The sequence below is a fragment of the Diceros bicornis genome, chromosome 19 (assembly GCF_020826845.1).
Source record: "Diceros bicornis minor isolate mBicDic1 chromosome 19, mDicBic1.mat.cur, whole genome shotgun sequence".
NCBI classification, from domain to species: Eukaryota; Metazoa; Chordata; class Mammalia; order Perissodactyla; family Rhinocerotidae; genus Diceros; species Diceros bicornis.
In genome coordinates, this window is record NC_080758.1 from 806,903 (window position 1) to 823,073 (window position 16,171).

A 16,171-nucleotide genomic window follows, 5' to 3' on the forward strand; every position below is an offset into this window, starting at 1 on the left:
ATGAACGAGATCATGGACTCGAAGCACGGGCTTACAGCAGGCACAGCTCTGCCCCTGCGCTCACCCTCCTTGCCCCGCGGGAGGCTGGGCTTGGTGTCAGCGAGCACCCCTCCTCCCCTCTCTCCTGAGCGATCCAGGTCAGGGGCAGCCTTCAAAGGGCTCACATCTCTTGGATGTGACCGACAGTGCACCCCAGGCAGGTTGCTATGGAAACACGCACAGGCTGTGGGCTGTGGGCTGGGCCCCGAGGGTCTCGGGTGAGGTGTTGAAAGATGAATGAGTTTCCCAGCAGAGCAGGGCGGGGAGGCGGGGTGGAGAAGGTGTCCTTCTGGGCCAGTGTGAGCTTCTGGGACACCGTGGATTAACCCAGCCGGTCACACTGGGCCTCAGGCAACTGCTCATTTAAAAACCTCTCAGCAAAACCAAGGGCAGGGCTCAGATCACTCTGCTCTATCCCCGGTGTGTGGGTGTGCACGGGCAGAGCCGTGGGCGATTATTTGAATCTATAAACATATTTCTCCCCCGACAGGTAGCTCTAAGGGGACACCCGGGCAAAGACCCTTGCCAGCTCATCCCAGATCATGGGAGATCAGTGTGGTGGGCTCCTTCCCGGGCACAGCTCCGTGGTATGTCCTGAAGCGTCCTGGTCCAGCGTGGCCCTTGGCAAGATGCCCGGGGAGCAGGTGGCCATCCTGTGTGGGCTGTGGCACCAATATAGCCTGTCCTTTGGCACAAGGAGACCCCGGAGAAGAGGATTCTCAGAAGGCCTCAGCCCACAGGATCACAAGCAGGAAACTCGCCTCCCCAGGACCAGCCTGGACTAGTCTGGCAGGATTGCAGGGGGTAAATGGGAGTGGAGCTGGTTTACATGGCCCCACCTGCCACCACCCCGGCCGCCCCAGCCCGTCCCCACCTGCCCTCGGCCCATCCTGTTTCAATGGCAGCGTCCTTTGCTCTCCTCGGCTGTGAGGGGGTAGCCTCCCGCAAACACCTGTTCCGGGGGATCCTGACTTCAGGGATGTCGTGGTCTGAGGGGAGAAGCAGGGAGAGGCCCCTTTGAGCTCGGGCAGAGGGTTTGTAAGCTCTGTGGGCTGAGACCCCACGAAGACACCCCGGCTAAGCTGACGGGGCACAGTGCAGGGCCAGACGCCCTCTCGGCCAGAACCCCAGCTTTCTCTGCCTTCCCTTCCCTGGAAGCCCCTCTCCCATGCGCCTCCAGCCACTTGGGGTCCCTGACCTGACGTCTGTCCAGCCCAGGACCGCCCTGTCTCCTCTGCCTGGCGGGATTTACTCGCCCTTCACCAAGACTGAATGTTTGTGATTCTGCGCTCCCGCCAGTGCTGCCGCTCACCCTCATGAGTTCTTTCTCCGCCCTGTGTTGTTGTCTTCTAAATTGTAACCAGTGTGTGTGCAGGCGAGGTCACCCAGGGTAGCCATTCACCGCCAGGCTCAGGGGAGGTCAGGGCCCCGGTGGTAGAAGCCAGGCTGAGATGGGGCCTGGCTGGGACCCCCGTCTGCACTGCATCCTTGGCCCGCTGCCAGCTCCTGGCTCTCACCTGCCCTTTGCGACACCCGGACACACGGGGAAGCTGGTCGAGGTAACACAGTCTTCCTACTCACACTTGGGGTGGCTTTTAAGGGGAGAAAGGAGGACACGGGGAGGGGTGTCTGAGAGGGCAGTACAGGGGCCTCACCTCCGCCAGGACGGTGGTCGGGGCCGTGGACCCCAGAGGAGTCTAGGGCCTCTGGCCTCCAGGACTCCTGAGCCTACAGCACATTTCCTGGGTCCCGGAACAGAGCCAGACCCCACTGCCCGTCACCACCCCGGAGTCCAGCCTTTCCCAAGGGGTGTTCCGCGGAACCCCAGTGCCCTGAGAGGCTTCCAGAGAGCTCTGCGTTCCAGTCAGCGTGGGCGGTGAGGGCCCTGGCCGGGAACCACAGGAACGCCAGCACCCTGGGCCCCTGAGACGTCCAGCCACACAAAAGGGCTGATTCCTTCTGCTTCACCAAGATCCACTCATGTATCTGACTGCAGGTCACTTGTCCAGTGTGGTCCCCACTAACTGCCCACGTGTCCCTGGCTCACAGTGTCTTGCACTGCGCTGGTCCTGTTGCTGTCCCATCACGGGTGACACTGAGTGACAGTGAGGGGCCTCATCTCTGAGAAAGTGCAGACGGTGGGACCCTGCACCGGGCACCAGGCTGCAGGCACCAGACACGTGCAGTCTGCATGGTGACTCCAGAGGGGAGCACGACTTTCAGCCCTAGCTGATGAGGAGACGGAGGCTCAGGCTGGGTCGCCGTCCACTGAGGACTGTACTTGAACCCAGGCCCCTGGGACAGCAGTCTCCCCTGTGGTACTGGCGTTTCTCCCTTAGCGATGGCCTGGGCGACTCCTATAAATCCGGATCTCTGGGCCTCTGCCTCTGGCCTGTGAATGGTCTGCAGGGTGAGGCCCAGGGGGCGGCCTTCCCCCCTGAGGCTGGGAGCACAGGAGCCTGCAGGGGCCACCGCTGTCTCTCCGAGCCTGGCCAGGGGCACGGGGGCCCAGAGGAAAGGCAGGCGGGAGAGAGGCAGGCTGTGCCAGGTCAATGGACTCCCGAGAAGCTGAGAAGGAGGAGGCTGCAGCTGGGGTGGCCTGGAGTGGACACCAGGTTTGTCTAGGCCCCGTGAGGAGCACGCCCTGCCTAGCCTCTGGATGTGTCCCGGGGCAGGGTCAGCTGTGACCTCATGCCCTTGTCATGCGTTGCTGAGGATTCAGCTCTGATGAGACCGTGGGCCAGCAGGAAGGGGGGGTGGCAGGGAGGGGGGCGAGGCCTTGCCCTGGGGATGCCCCCCCACCCCTGCCGCCTCCCTACAGGCCACATCCAGCAAGGGTGGCCGTGGGCACAGAAACCCCACGAGAGTCACTCGTCTCTGAGTTAGCAGTCTCTCCCAGGGAACCCCACATCACATTGCTGGGAGCAGAGTGCCCCCCATATCCGAAGGCAGAGATAAAGGACCCACACAGTCTAACTCGCGAGGCTGGGCCTCCCGGGATCTCTGGAGGAGACAGAAGAGCTCACCACGGGCAGAGGGGATGTGGTAGCTAATCAGCCGGAAGGTCAGGAGCGGGATCCTCCACCATCTGTGCGCCATGGGCCTTCTGGAGTTTTGCGGAGGCGCTTCATTGGCGGGAGTTTGATTGGGAGTCAGGAGACGAGGGGGCAGCCATGGGCACACACCTCGAGGGGAGAGGCGGTGTGAGCCACCCGGCTCAGAGACCCCCACAGCCCTCCCCCGCCCCCTAACCCCCTGGCCCGCCGGCTCTGAGACAGTTCACTTCCCTTCAGGCGTGCAGCCCACGGATTTAACGACCCTAATTCCAAGGAACGCAGGAGAATGGATGCTTGGAGGACCCCTCCCTCAGGACCTAGATTTAAAAGGCTTCTGACTTTAACAGGCAAGACTCTGGATTTGCCCAATACTCGGGGTTCTAAACTTGGGGTTTTCTAGAACCTGGAGAGCCCTTCCCCTGCTGTGGTCACCACACAATGACCAGCCTGAGCTAAAGCCCTCGCTGGGAGCTAAAAGTATCTAGGCCAAGGCTACCGCAAGGCCCTGGGCCTCGGGGGGACAGACGCCCTTGAGCACTAGCGCCTCTTGCACCGCGAGCAGCAGGTTTGCTGCAGAAAGACGCTGCTGAGGGGGCCTGTGCACTGGGGGTCCGGAACCTGTGCCGAATCTGAGAAGACAGAGCTCACTGGGAGCCTGGAGGAGGGCCGTGGCCAGCACGTGGCCGTGGCCTGCTCGTCTGTGTCCTGCAAGGCAGATGCACCCCCTCAGCCCCAGCAGGGTCTGCTGAAATGGGGTGCGGGAGACAGTGAGGCAGCAGAGAGGAGGAAGGAGGGGTGTGGGGACTGCTGGCGGAGAGGCCGTCTGCCCAGTGGGTCAGAGCGCTCCCAGCTCACCGTGAGTTCTGCACTCCTGGCCACTTTGTGAAGCTGGCCATCGAGAAAGATAACAAACATATTAGATGGAGAAAGTGAAGGGTTGCCGGGTGAGGCCCCTTGATTCTGGGGCCAAGCTGGTGGAGGCAGACCCCGGTTCCTGTTTGACAACTGTGTCTGACCAGCCCTGCTGGGAAGGAAGAGCTCAGCACGGAGGTGAGAGGCCGTGACCCTGGCTCGAGGGGCTCATGCCTTGCAGCCCACGGCACAGGCCACCCCCTGGCCTGAACCACAGAGCAACCGCCCACCAAGGCACTGCTGCATCTCCGGCCCCTCCATCCATGTGCCCCACCTGGAGCCCTCTAAAATGGGCATCAGGCGGGACCCAGAGGTTGGCTGCCTTGCCTTGGGCCACCTGGGCTCGCTGGTCAGCTGCCAGGCTCACCCCTGGGATTCCCCGCCTCCCGCCTCCCCCGCTGACTGGGCCCATCTGCAGTTTTACCCTAAACCTCACTTTCTTGGAAGCCTTCTCGGAGCTCGCCGTCCGGGGCAGCCCCCTCTCACCTGCTCCTGTCATTCCCTCTAGTTCTTCCCAGGATTTTGTGAATTTTGCGCGTCTGATCATTTAACTAACCGTTTCCAACAGAATTGAAACCCCTGTTTCCCCACTTTGATGGCCGCTGGGGCCTCAGCGCCAGTCCCATGTACTCAGAAGGGGCTTGAAGACCCGCGGCCCGGGGGTGAGCGAGGGCCCAGGGAGGGGCACGGAAGGGGCGCCAAGACGGGGTTCCTCACTGGAGGTTCCGACCGTGGTGCCCCATCCTGATGCCCACTGGGCCCTTCTGAGGGGCTTTGCTGCAAAGGGCCTGTTTCTACTTGAGCTCCAGGCACATGGGAAAGGGATTAACCACCATGTGGGAGAAACAGCCCCCACTCCACAGACCGGCCAGCCAGGGGCCAGAAGGTGACCCACAGCCTGGGGCCTTTGGCCTTGGCTCAGCTGGGCGGAGCTGAGAGGCAGGGTAGACTGAGACCCAGGAGCAAGCTTGGCGTTAGTGGGGGACCTCTCAGAGCCACTTAATTCTTGGAGAAGATTGGGGTCAGGCCCGAGCGGACAGGTGGGCGCTGGCCTCCCCTGGGGTGTCAGCACTGATTTCTTGGCACAGGATTGTCGATGCAAACAGTCAATCCTGTGCCCTTCATGTAAACCTTCTCAACCAAAGCTGAGTTCTTCCATGGGGCCTGCGGGCAGCTCACTGTTCCCTGATCTGCACCCTGTAAACCGTACCAGAGCCCCCCGAGCAGAAACACTTCACCGCCCTCATCCTCGTCCCCATCCACCTGCCCTCAACCACGTACCAGCCCTGTCCTGGCCAGTGGGTCAGGGCTGACTGAGGTGGACACAGGCCCTGTCCTGGGCAGTGGGTTGGCAATGACCCAGATGGATGCAGGTCCTGTCCTGGGCGGTGAGTCAGGGCTGACCAAGGTGGACACAGGCCCTGTCCTGGGCGGTGGGTCAGGGCTGACCAAGGTGGACACAGGCCCTGTCCTGGGCGGTGGGTTGGCAATGACCCAGATGGATGCAGGTCCTGTCCTGGGTGGCGGGTCAGGGCTGACCAAGGTGGACACAGGCCCTGTCCTGGGCAGTGGGTTGGCAATGACCCAGATGGATGCAGGTCCTGTCCTGGGCGGTGGGTCAGGGTTGACCAAGGTGGACACAGCCCTGTCCTGGGCGGTGGGTCAGGGCTGACCCAGATGGATGCAGGCCCTGTCCTGGGTGGTGGGTTGGCAGTGACGGAGGTGGACACAGGCCCTGCCCTGGGTGGTGGGTCAGGGCTGACCCAGATGGATGCAGGCCCTGTCCTGGAGCTGCTCACATCTCACCAGGGTCAAGAACAGCAGGGACACTGTCCTCTGAGAGGGACGCTGGCAGGCCTATTTGGGGAGGTGGCTTTTCATCCAAGACCTGAATGATGAGAAGGAGCTGGGCAGTGGGTGGGGGCCAGCCTGCAAGGGCCCAGCGAGAACCTTCTAGAACCTCGCACTGTAGCATGCAGAGGCAAGAGGAAGGTGGGGTGGATCACTCGGGTCCTCTTGGCTCGGGATGGGGTTGAACTGTACCCAGGAGCCCCTCCCTCCGCTGTCAAGGTCATCCTGGATTTAAGCTCTGGAGTGTGGGGTGGGGGACTGACCTCGTCTCAGGTTTCCTGGGCTGGACCCATGCCAGGAGACGTCTGCTGGGCCGAATCAGGTGTTTGCAGGGCAATGGTCCCACCTTGGCTCCTGCCGGCAGCAGCCGGCTCTGAGGGTGCTGCAGATCTGTCACGTGGCTAGGTCCTGGCCTGGTTTGCTCACCGCAGCACAGGGGTCTCTGAACTCCTGCTGCTCCAGCGTCTGGAGTTCTGCTCTCACAGAAAGCAGTGCCCTGCTCCGGGAGCCGCTGCTGGTCTCACCGTCCCCACTGTGCCCCCGTGGTCAGGCCTCTGCCCTCTTCTTGGCTCAGAGCTGCTCTGAGTGAGACCCTCAAAGATGGCGGCTTCCGAACCTGCCTACCGTCCTACAGCGCCACCTACGGTGCGGAGCGTCAGGGCTGCGATGGAGCCTGGCCTATCCACCTGGCCTCCTGTCTGCGTGGTCCAGCGCCCCATGCCCCGCAGCAGGGCAGCCAGCCCCAGGCTCCGGGGGCAAGTGCAAAGACAGCCCCCTTCTCGGGCCAGCACAGGGCACGCGGGGACGTCCAGTCCTGGGCGGGGGCGACGTTCCCCAATCAGCAGGTTCTGGGAATGAGGTGCCGCCACACGTGGTGACCACACGGAGCTCCATGCTGGTTGCTTGATGAGAAGGAGCCACCAGGCCCCTCGAAGGTGGAAACGGCCGTCTCCGATGGGGCTGCCAGAGGAGGGACACGTGCTGCCCCCCAGCTCGCCACAGCCCACTCTGTGTTTCCAACACTGTGGAAACGCATTTAAATGCTGCGAACGGACGTCGGGGTAATTATCTCCACTCAGGACTGGGACAAGGTCCAGGGCCTCCCTGAGAACAGGCCAGGGATATGTCAAGCGCTTCGGAGAGAGAGAATGAACTGGAAGGGGTGCTGGCACGGGGACAGCCCAGACAGACACAGCCCGCCCCGGCAGAGATGGGGGTCAAGGTCACCCCACCACCTGCCCAGCTGGGAGGAAGAAAGACAGGAGGGGAGCTGGAGGCTGAGGGATTGGAGCCTGCCCTGTTGGGGAAGCTTGGTTGGCTTAACTCGCGATAATTAGGAAGACACCCTGAGTATTCAGGAGGCTGCAGCCTTGCCCAGGTAACCGAGGCCGCGCTGGCACGCGCTTTTTGGCCCCCGTCTCCTGGTTGTCGGAGCCGTGATGAGCTATTTGCAGACGTGTCTTTGTCAACAGGAAGCAGAGCTGAGTTCACCGAGCTCTCCTGAGCGGACAGCTCTGGGCACCGCTGGGGAGCACGGAGGCGGTGAGGGCAGCACGAGGCTCAGCTGACCCCGACGTCGGGGGCCTCTGGTCTAAATCGGAGGCTTCGAGGGGCCGGCCCCCTGGCTTAGCAGTTAAGTGCACGCTCCGCTGCTGGCGGCCCAGGTTCGGATCCCGGGCGCGCACCAACGCACCTCTTCTCCGGCCATGCTGAGGCCGGGTCCCACGTACAGCAACTAGAAGGATGTGCAGCTGTGACATACAACTATCTATCGGGGCTTTGGGGAGAAAAAGGGGAAAAAAAGGAGGAGGATTGGCAATAGATGTTAGCTTAGGGGCGGTCTTCCTCAGCAAAAAGAGGAGGATTAGCATGGATGTGAGGTCAGGGCTGATCTTCCTCACAAAAAAAAATAAAAAAATAAATAAATAAAAATTAAAAATAAAAAATAAATCGGAGGCGTCGAGGAGCTGTGCTGCTGGAGGTGGGGCGAGAACCTGGACAGGCTTTCCCCTGTGACCTCGGCTTTGTCATCATGGGAGTAACAGAATAATACTGCTGCCCCAGGTGCTTGTGACCGTCCATCTGGTGTGACAAACAGTCGACATGTCAGAAATCGAAGAGTGGTCCACGTTGCAAATGAGTACCCTCCCTTCTCCCCTCTCCCCTCCCTAAGACGAGGCCAAGGATGGGCTCGGAAACCCAAAGGCAGGTACTTAGGGCCCCTCGCCTCCTGGAGGACGGCATTTCCACGCTAGCTACAGGCACCATGCTGGGTTCAGGGATGTGTCCAGCTGGGTCTGAATCAACATGCTAATCACCAGGACCTAGTCAACAAGCTGCTCCTCCTCACCCGGTCCTGGCTCCCGGCTCCCTGTACAGAGGCTGAATGCCCAGCATCTCCTTCCAGGAAGGGACTGAGGCCAAGATCCTGAGGGCCCAGCTGGACTTCACTGTGTCCATGAACCTAGGACAGAATGAGCAGCAGTGACAAGGGGAACAGATGGTGATGGGGTTCCATGGGAAGGGGTGTGGCCCTTGGGGGTCCAGCGGAGCCCTTGGGACCTGGTTTGGGGGCATCTCAACCACTCAGAGCCCTCTTCTTGCTCCCTGGGGCTCCCCTATCTCCTCTTCCTCTCAGCCCCTGCTCCCCGGGGCCTCTGGTCCCAGGCCGCCCTCAGCACCCCTGCCCAGCTGGGCCTGAACCCGGGAGCCTAGGGGTCGGCTTCCTCACCAAAGTACCTGGGTACCCAGAGGTGCCACGTGCAGCTTCGTCCCACCTGTCCCTGCAGCAGGACCCCTGTGAGAGGTGCGTCTGCCCAGGGTGACGCCACTGTGGGGCGCCAAGTGGCCTCAGGAACCTCGGGCACTGGGTGATTGTTGGAGCACACCTGAGGACGAGAGCCCTGCCCCCGTGCCCCCCCCTTCCAGTGGAAAGTGCTGATCTGAAAATCCAGTTGCCTGGCGAAGGGAGCCTGTGCTCTCTGGAATCAGCCGCTGGGCCTGGGGCCCTGAGCTCCCACCATCGCAGGCTGGAAATGGCAGTGGTGGGGGTGCCCCCACAGGCTGTGGATATTGGGGGCCTGCCTTCCCTGTGGGGGCCCCTCCTGGGCAGGAGCTGGGTATGGAAGTGAGCAGGGTAGGCCGGGCTGCAGGAACGAGGCCCCCGTCCGGGCACACGGGCACGTGGCTTTCACACGCGCTCCTGTGCAAACTCACGCAGGAAGTGGCCTCTGGGCCTGCAGCTGAGCCTCTGGCTCTGGAGGGAGACGCAGCGGCCTCCTCTCCTGCCTCCTCTGCTGGGCCTCAGCCAGCTCAAGCCCCAGAGAGACCACCCCCCCATAGGAGCCACGCGGCCATCCCAGGTCCCTCTGTCGACAGTGTTTGCCGATATTGCAGGGGGCGAGGGCCCCACACCGCCGCTGCGTCTAGCCTGTGTTTGTGGGAACTTGGGCCGCCAGGAAACTGGCCCAGAAGGTTCTGCAGGAAGGGTCCAGCCCGGCCTGAGTGGCCTCAACTGTGCTGCTCCCCAAGCAGCCTGAGATGGCCACAGAGTGCAGGTGGTCTCTGCAGCGGGAGGGAAGCCCGCCTCAGGGCCACCATCCCAGGGCAGCCACGCTGACACCACTGCAGGAGCTTCCCACGTCTGCAGTTGGGAACTTGGTTGGGAACATTCCTGCTCTCAAGGCCTGGGAAGTGAGAGGCAGCACCCCCATTTTAGGGGTGGGCATGCAGAGCTGAGGGGGGCTGGACTGGCCCAAGGTCCTGTGGCCCAGGTCTCCTGATTCAGGGTCCTGTGGCTCACACAGGCCTCCGAGAAAGTGGAGGTCCCAGGACACGCCCCAAGGGTGGAAGTGACAAGCTGGAGAGGGGCCTCAGCTCTGCCCCAGGTCTGCAGGGAACAGAGCCCTCCTTGCACAGCCGCCTGGTGGGGCTCAGGGGTTAGCAGGGGTGAACTTGCCCACTCCCCCTCCTCTGGGCTGGTGAGGCCAGTTTCTGAGGATAGAGTCCTGATTTCCAGCCCTAGGAGGGGCTCCTCCCTCCCTTGGAGGTCCCCGGTGGGGCTTTGCGGGCAGCAGCCAGGTCTGGTCTGGGCAGGACGTGCCTGTGGCCTGCCCAGTGCCTCCTCCAGGATGTCCTGGCAGCCGCCTGCCTCAAGGGGCTCAGGGTCTGGTGGGTGAGTTGGACACTCACAACCAGCGATTCTGGGCCCCTCCTGGGTCGGCAGAGTCGGGCAGCCCCAGAACACGCACACTCCCATGCTCATGGAAGGAAGTCCCGCGGGTGGCCCGGGGATGCCAGGGTGTGGGGTCAAAGGACAGATGAGCTGTGTCCACTGGCCCAGCAGGGGCTCGTGGCCCCGGGCCGAGCTCCATCGGGAACTTCAGGGGTCTCTTCTCTACCTGGTGCCAGGTTTGGGGGCCCGAGAGGGGGCAAAGTGACCGGAGGTGAATGAGAAAGAGAATTTGGCAGGACGGTTTCGCATTCTCCTTGGGGAGTCACTAAATCCCCTTCTGGGTCTGCCCTCGGCCACAGAGGCTGTCTCTGCTCCGCTCAGATGCTTTCCGTCCACACACAGAGCAATTCAGACCATGGCCCTCCCTCCTCTCCCTCCCTGGCCCCCTCCCTCCCTGGCACCCTCCTCCAAGGGAAGCTGTGACCCTCGGCCCTCCCAGGCAAGGGCTGTGTCCACCGATCCTCCTGGATGTCTGTGGGGCTCAGGCTGGGAAGCGTTAGCAGGGGGCCAGGTGGCTGGACAAAGGGCTTTTCTGAGCCGGATGCCTGTCAGGAGGTGATTCTTCACAAGGAGCCGGACTTACTCCCTCTTCTAACATCTGCCTCAGGGGCGGCTGCCCGAGGGCTCAGCTGTGTCTGTTGGCTTGAGGGACGGGCAGGCCTTCGGAGACCTGCTGTTCCGGTCCTGGGTTAGGCCGTGAGGGACGGAGCTTCGTGGGGGGGTCCTCTGCCCCTAACTTGGGCATGACGTGGCTGGAATGCTCTGCAGCCCCCGGGGCAGGTGGCGAGGCGCAGTCCCTGTGTCTGTGCCACACGTGGCCTGGCCTGTGGCCTCCATGCTGGGATTCTGAAGGCACCTGAGTTTGACCCTGCACTCAGCCCCTCAGCCGTTGGCGCAAGACCTGCCCCCGAGACAGCAGAAGAGTAACTGCCAGGAGGCTCCTGTTTAATGGTAATTTCAGCAGCAGCAGCAGCGGCACCGCCGATTCAGCGACTGCCAGACGCTGAGCCAGGTCCCAAGCACCTGCTGGCCCGGCCTCCCTATATCCTCACATCGGCCCCTGAGCTGGGCACTGTCACTGCCCCCAGGTGACAGCTGAGGAAACCGAGGCTCAGAGGGGTGTCCAGCTGCCGGGTCTCAGCGCCTGCTGTGCTCTGAGCCAACAGTAAGACTTGGAGTCGGAGCAAGTGCATCACACTTGCCCCTTACGATGGAGTCTTCACGCAGCAGTGAGTTTCCCTTGGAGGCCAGAACCCCTCTGGCTGTGTTTATAGACAGTTAACCACTCAGCAGAAAGGCAGGCAGGGGTGTGGAGGCCGAGACGCTTAGAGCTGTGAACCTGGAGCCCGGCCAGTGGCAGATCAATACCTGCCTACAAGATCCTGCAGGGTTCGGAGGACAAGATCCAGCTCCCAGGAGACTGTGGCAGGGGTACTCTTGAAGGTTGGGGAGCAGGGCTGAGCCCCGCTCACATGGGCTCAGGGGGACAAGGGGGTCTGCGGGAACCTCAGCTGTGGACCAGAGCCCTGGGAGGACGGGCACCTGCAGCAGCTGCTGGCTCTGGGCGGTGCATTCCTCCAGGCCGGGACTGTGGGACATCAAGGATGCCGGTGCCAGGAGGAAATTTGCTGGGGCAGCAGGCCCTGATCTCAGCACAGCACAGTTCTCTTTCATGGCTTAAATCCAGAACCTGGGGGATAAATTGCCGGTGTCCCAGGGAGAGGCCGGGTCTCTGCTTCCTCTGTGCTGCTGTCCACTCCTCCGTTGCAAGGACATTTGGTGTTTTTTAAACTGCGATGCTTAGAAGGAGTCGGGCCGCTCAGCCGCCCTCTCCCATCTCTCCCACCCATCATCCCAGCATCTGTGTGCTCTCCAGCAGAGCAGCAAAGGTATCTTTGTAAGGGGTCTGGTTGAAGCATCTGCAATTGGGGGCAGAGGAGGGCATTGCCTCTAGGTGATATCGACCCCAATTCTCATATTTCTCTTGCACTTTATGGCTTTCAGAACTTTTGTTGAAAGAAATGGGCAAAGACAGGGGCTCATAGCTCTCCTTTCTCCCATCAGCCCCAGGGGTCACTGACAGGAGGGGCTGGAGCAGGGCGGTGGGAGGAGCTGTCCATGGTGCTGAGAGCAGTGAGGCTGAAGGGGCCTGGGAGACGCCCGGTCTCCTCTGCCCAGGGGGATACTTAATTCTACATAGTGGTCAGGGTGGCCTGGAAGCTGGACACAGCATCGTTCCCTCAAGGCCTCACTGGTAGTGTGTGCTGGACCAGGGCTCCTGCTGAGAGATTTGACCAAGGTCAGGCCAAGGTCCTCCTAATAGCCCCAGAGAGAATGCAGCCAGCACCAGCTGGTGCTCTGGGGGGGCCGCATCCACTGTGCATCGGGGGAGGGTCCCATGGAGAGGGCTGGCTGAGAGGAGTGCTTCAGGGGCAGCCAGGCGGTGGGTATGACCCCCGACTGGAGAGAGGGCAGGATGGCCTTCTCAGGCCCAGTGAGGTGAGAAGCATTCAAGTCACTCCTGATCCATTCTCGACAGATGACAGGGAAATCGATGAGGTGGAAATGGACAGCTCTGAACCCTCCCCAGTTCCCAGCATCCCTGCTCCCACTTGACCCAACATGGTCATTATTCCTCCCTCCTGGGGTATTGCTTGCCCGTAAGCCCAGGACCAGCCCCAAATACCTGGATCCTCTCAGCCTGAATGTGTGGGGTCCAGGCCCGGGTAGGGGGTTGATGTGTAGCACAATAGGGGCCCACTCTGGACCCGGCCTCCCTTACGCTCTCTTAGCAGGCATCCATTCCCCCACTCATCCATCCATCCATCCATCAATCCATCCATCCATCCACTCATCCATCCATCCATCCATCCACTCAGCCATCCATCCATCCATCCACAATCCACTCATCCATCCATTCATCCATCCATCCACTCATCCATCCATCCACCCACCCACCATCCATCCTTCCATCCATCCGTCCATCCATCCACCAATCCATCCATCCACCAATCCATCCATGCATTCACTCCTCCATCCATCCATCCATTCATCCATCCATCTATGCATTCAACATGTTTACCCAGCCCCTACTAAGGGTCAGGCATTGTGTCTAAAGCATGGAGCCTCCCCTCATGAACTTACATTATTGGCAGGGGTGGGGGTGGAGGAGAGACCAACAGACAACATGCAATATTACATTTGGTGGTGAAGAGTACAGGAAGAGAAACAGAGCATGTTATGGGGCAGAAGTGGGGGTGGTGAGAGAAAACACATCTGGAAAGTTCATTTACAAGAGAGCACAGCGCTTTTCACGTGTCCCCTCTCTCAGGGGTATTTGGGTTGTAAAGGGCCTGCTGCGGCTGACCTTAGGAAGAAATGGAGGGACATCAGGTGCAGTGTCACCTGGGTGGGAGGGAGGTTAGGGCAGGGCAGGGATGGACATCCCCCTCCCCTACGGGTGAGGCCTGGCTGAAAAGGTGGAGGAGGAAGTCCCCCAGGGGTTGGGAGTACAGGCAGGACTCCTGTGTCCCCGCTGAGCTCACCAGCACTGCCCATGGCTCCCGCGGGTCACTAAAGCCCCACTGGGTCCTGGTGCTGATGGGCCCCCTCCTGTTCCCTCCGTGGCCGGTCCCTGCTGCCTGCCTCCCTTGGCCCCCACGTGGAGTCCTTGCTCCTGGTGTAGTTCAGACTTGGCACTCAGCTGAAGCTCCCACCTTTAATTCAAATCACTGTTTATCCAACAACTGGTTACCATGGAAATGTCCTTGGGACAGGATGGAGGGTGGAGGGCAAGCACAGGAGGGAGAGGGAGGGGCCCCTCCCGCAGAGGTGACTTTCCACGGCAGCCAGTGACCAGCTTTGGAATTGGCGTGACATTGGCTGGGGGGGTGCGTGTGGGGAGGGTCTTCGAGGACCCTGCTCCACATCCTTCCCTGCCTCGGCCCCCACCCTCAGAGGACACGGCTCCTGCCACAAAGGCCCCCGTGCCCCAAAGCGGGACTCGTTTGTGGATTGGAGGTTCTCCTTTCCTCTGAAAGAGCAGTTTCAGGCGCAGCCGGAGGGAGGGGCCCAGAGGCCTGGAGTAAGAATCTAATTCAGTGGCTGTCATGATTACTAGGTTGCCGTGACAAGTGCTTTCCAGCCAGCGCACGTGGGGAGGGAGGGCTGTGCAAATTAATGCGTTAGACACGATTAATCTTGCAAAGCCGCGGGGGAAGCCAGGCGAGGTTGCACAGATGTGTGTGAGGGTGTGCACACTGGCCTCAGGGCGGTGTCTGCCAGAGCCCCCAGGATCTGCACTAACCCCAGCCCAGCCTCAGGAGCCAGGAGACACAGGCCTGCCGGACTTGGCTGGGATCTCTGCCTGCATTCACTTGTGGGGATGGCCATCGAGAGCCACCATCTCGAAGGCTTGAGCCCCAGTGAAGGGAAACGGGACAGAGTGCTGACTCAGCCTGTCAGCTGCTGTGGCTCCTGCTGAGAGCCCAGGGCCTCTCCCCATGCAGATGTGGCCCCAGGGAAAGCCCAGCACCCAGCCAGGGGTCATGGGTGGGGGCCAGCCTGATCCTCTGCAGGGGTCCTTGGGCCAAATCAGCTCTGAGTCTGAAGCCTCCTCATCAGAGTTGCCTGGAGATGGCCAGATGGGGCTGAATAGTCGTCTCTGAGGGTAGGATGCCAGAATCTGGAGCTTACGCAAACTCCCTAGGTGATTCCCTGTGCACGGCACTGGGTGGACGTCCACAGTCCCCGGGGCTACCTTCTCGTGTGCCCCTTCCTCCAGGAAGCCTTCACAGATTGGCCTAGCTCACCATACACCCCCCTCTCCTCTGGCTCCAGCCTAACATTTGCAGGAGTGCTCAACTTTAACAAGTCCCGAGGGATGAGCCTAAAAGCAGAGGCCTGTGGGAGCATCTTCATTTCCAACAGGCATCAGTGTGCCCCAGGATGACGGGCAGATATCACTTCATCAGCCAGCAGCAAACCCCCACCTTCCTAGATTGCCAAGCGAGTGTAACGGTGCCCTCTCTTCCTAGGGATGCTGAGATCATGGGAAGAGGCTTCCAGAAGGGACCTGGAGCACAGCTGGCCTCTATTACTCATAAAAGAGCGTGGAATCAGCTCTGCAAGGCACTCTCCCGATTGTGCTGGGTTGGCGTGGAAGAGGGACTTTCCCATGCAGACAGGACGTGAACACGAGGAGGCTGCGAGCACACTCCCACCTGGAGACACGGGCGCTTGTCACCCTCCCTGGGTCCCCTTCCTGAGAGGGAGGCTCCGGGTGACTCGAGGAGGTCGGCCGGGTTTGCCCTCCTCCCTCCCTGCACCCAGGTAGCAGCAGGCAGGGCCTGTCCTCCAGCTCCTGGTTCAGGCCGACTCTCCAACCAGCTTGGAGAACCTTCTGGTTCCTAGCACTGGGCTGGCTTGTGGAAGGGTCATAATAGATGCTGAGGAACCCAGGGTCTGACACTGTGGGGGCGGGGGGGGTCTTGGCTGAGAAGGAGGAACGGGGACAGGGGTCCTGCCTGGAGAGACTTTGGCCTGCCTGCGGAAATAGGACACAAGCCAGACCAGGCTCCAGGCCTGTGGGGTGGCCTGAGGCAGGGCGATGCACTGGGGCTGGCAGTCCAGGAGGTTTCCTAGAGGACAAGCTTCCCTTGGCTCCAGGAAAGGACAGACCATGGGGTCCATGGGGGAGATCCTCTGAGTAGGGGCACAGGCCAGCCCTGGGACATGCTATGCCTGAGGCCAGGAGGAAGCCAGGGTGCAGATCCTGAAGCCAGGTGGCCTGGGTTGGAATCCCACTACTGGCTGCGTGATGTGGGCATGTGGCTTAACCTTGCTGTGCCTCCATTCCTCATCGGGACACAAGAACCCACCTCATAGGGGTGTTGTGGGAGCTCAAGGAGTCCACGTGTCTCAACAGCTTGGGCCAGCGTCTGGGAAGCCCACAGACTGGGAACGAACATCACTGCTGGGACTGGCTGTTTCTCAGGGCCCAGCATTTTGAAAGCTGTGTGCTTGGGAGCCGAGAGCCCTTGTGAGAAGAGCCCCTGGAGGCCTCAGAGCAGGTGTGAGA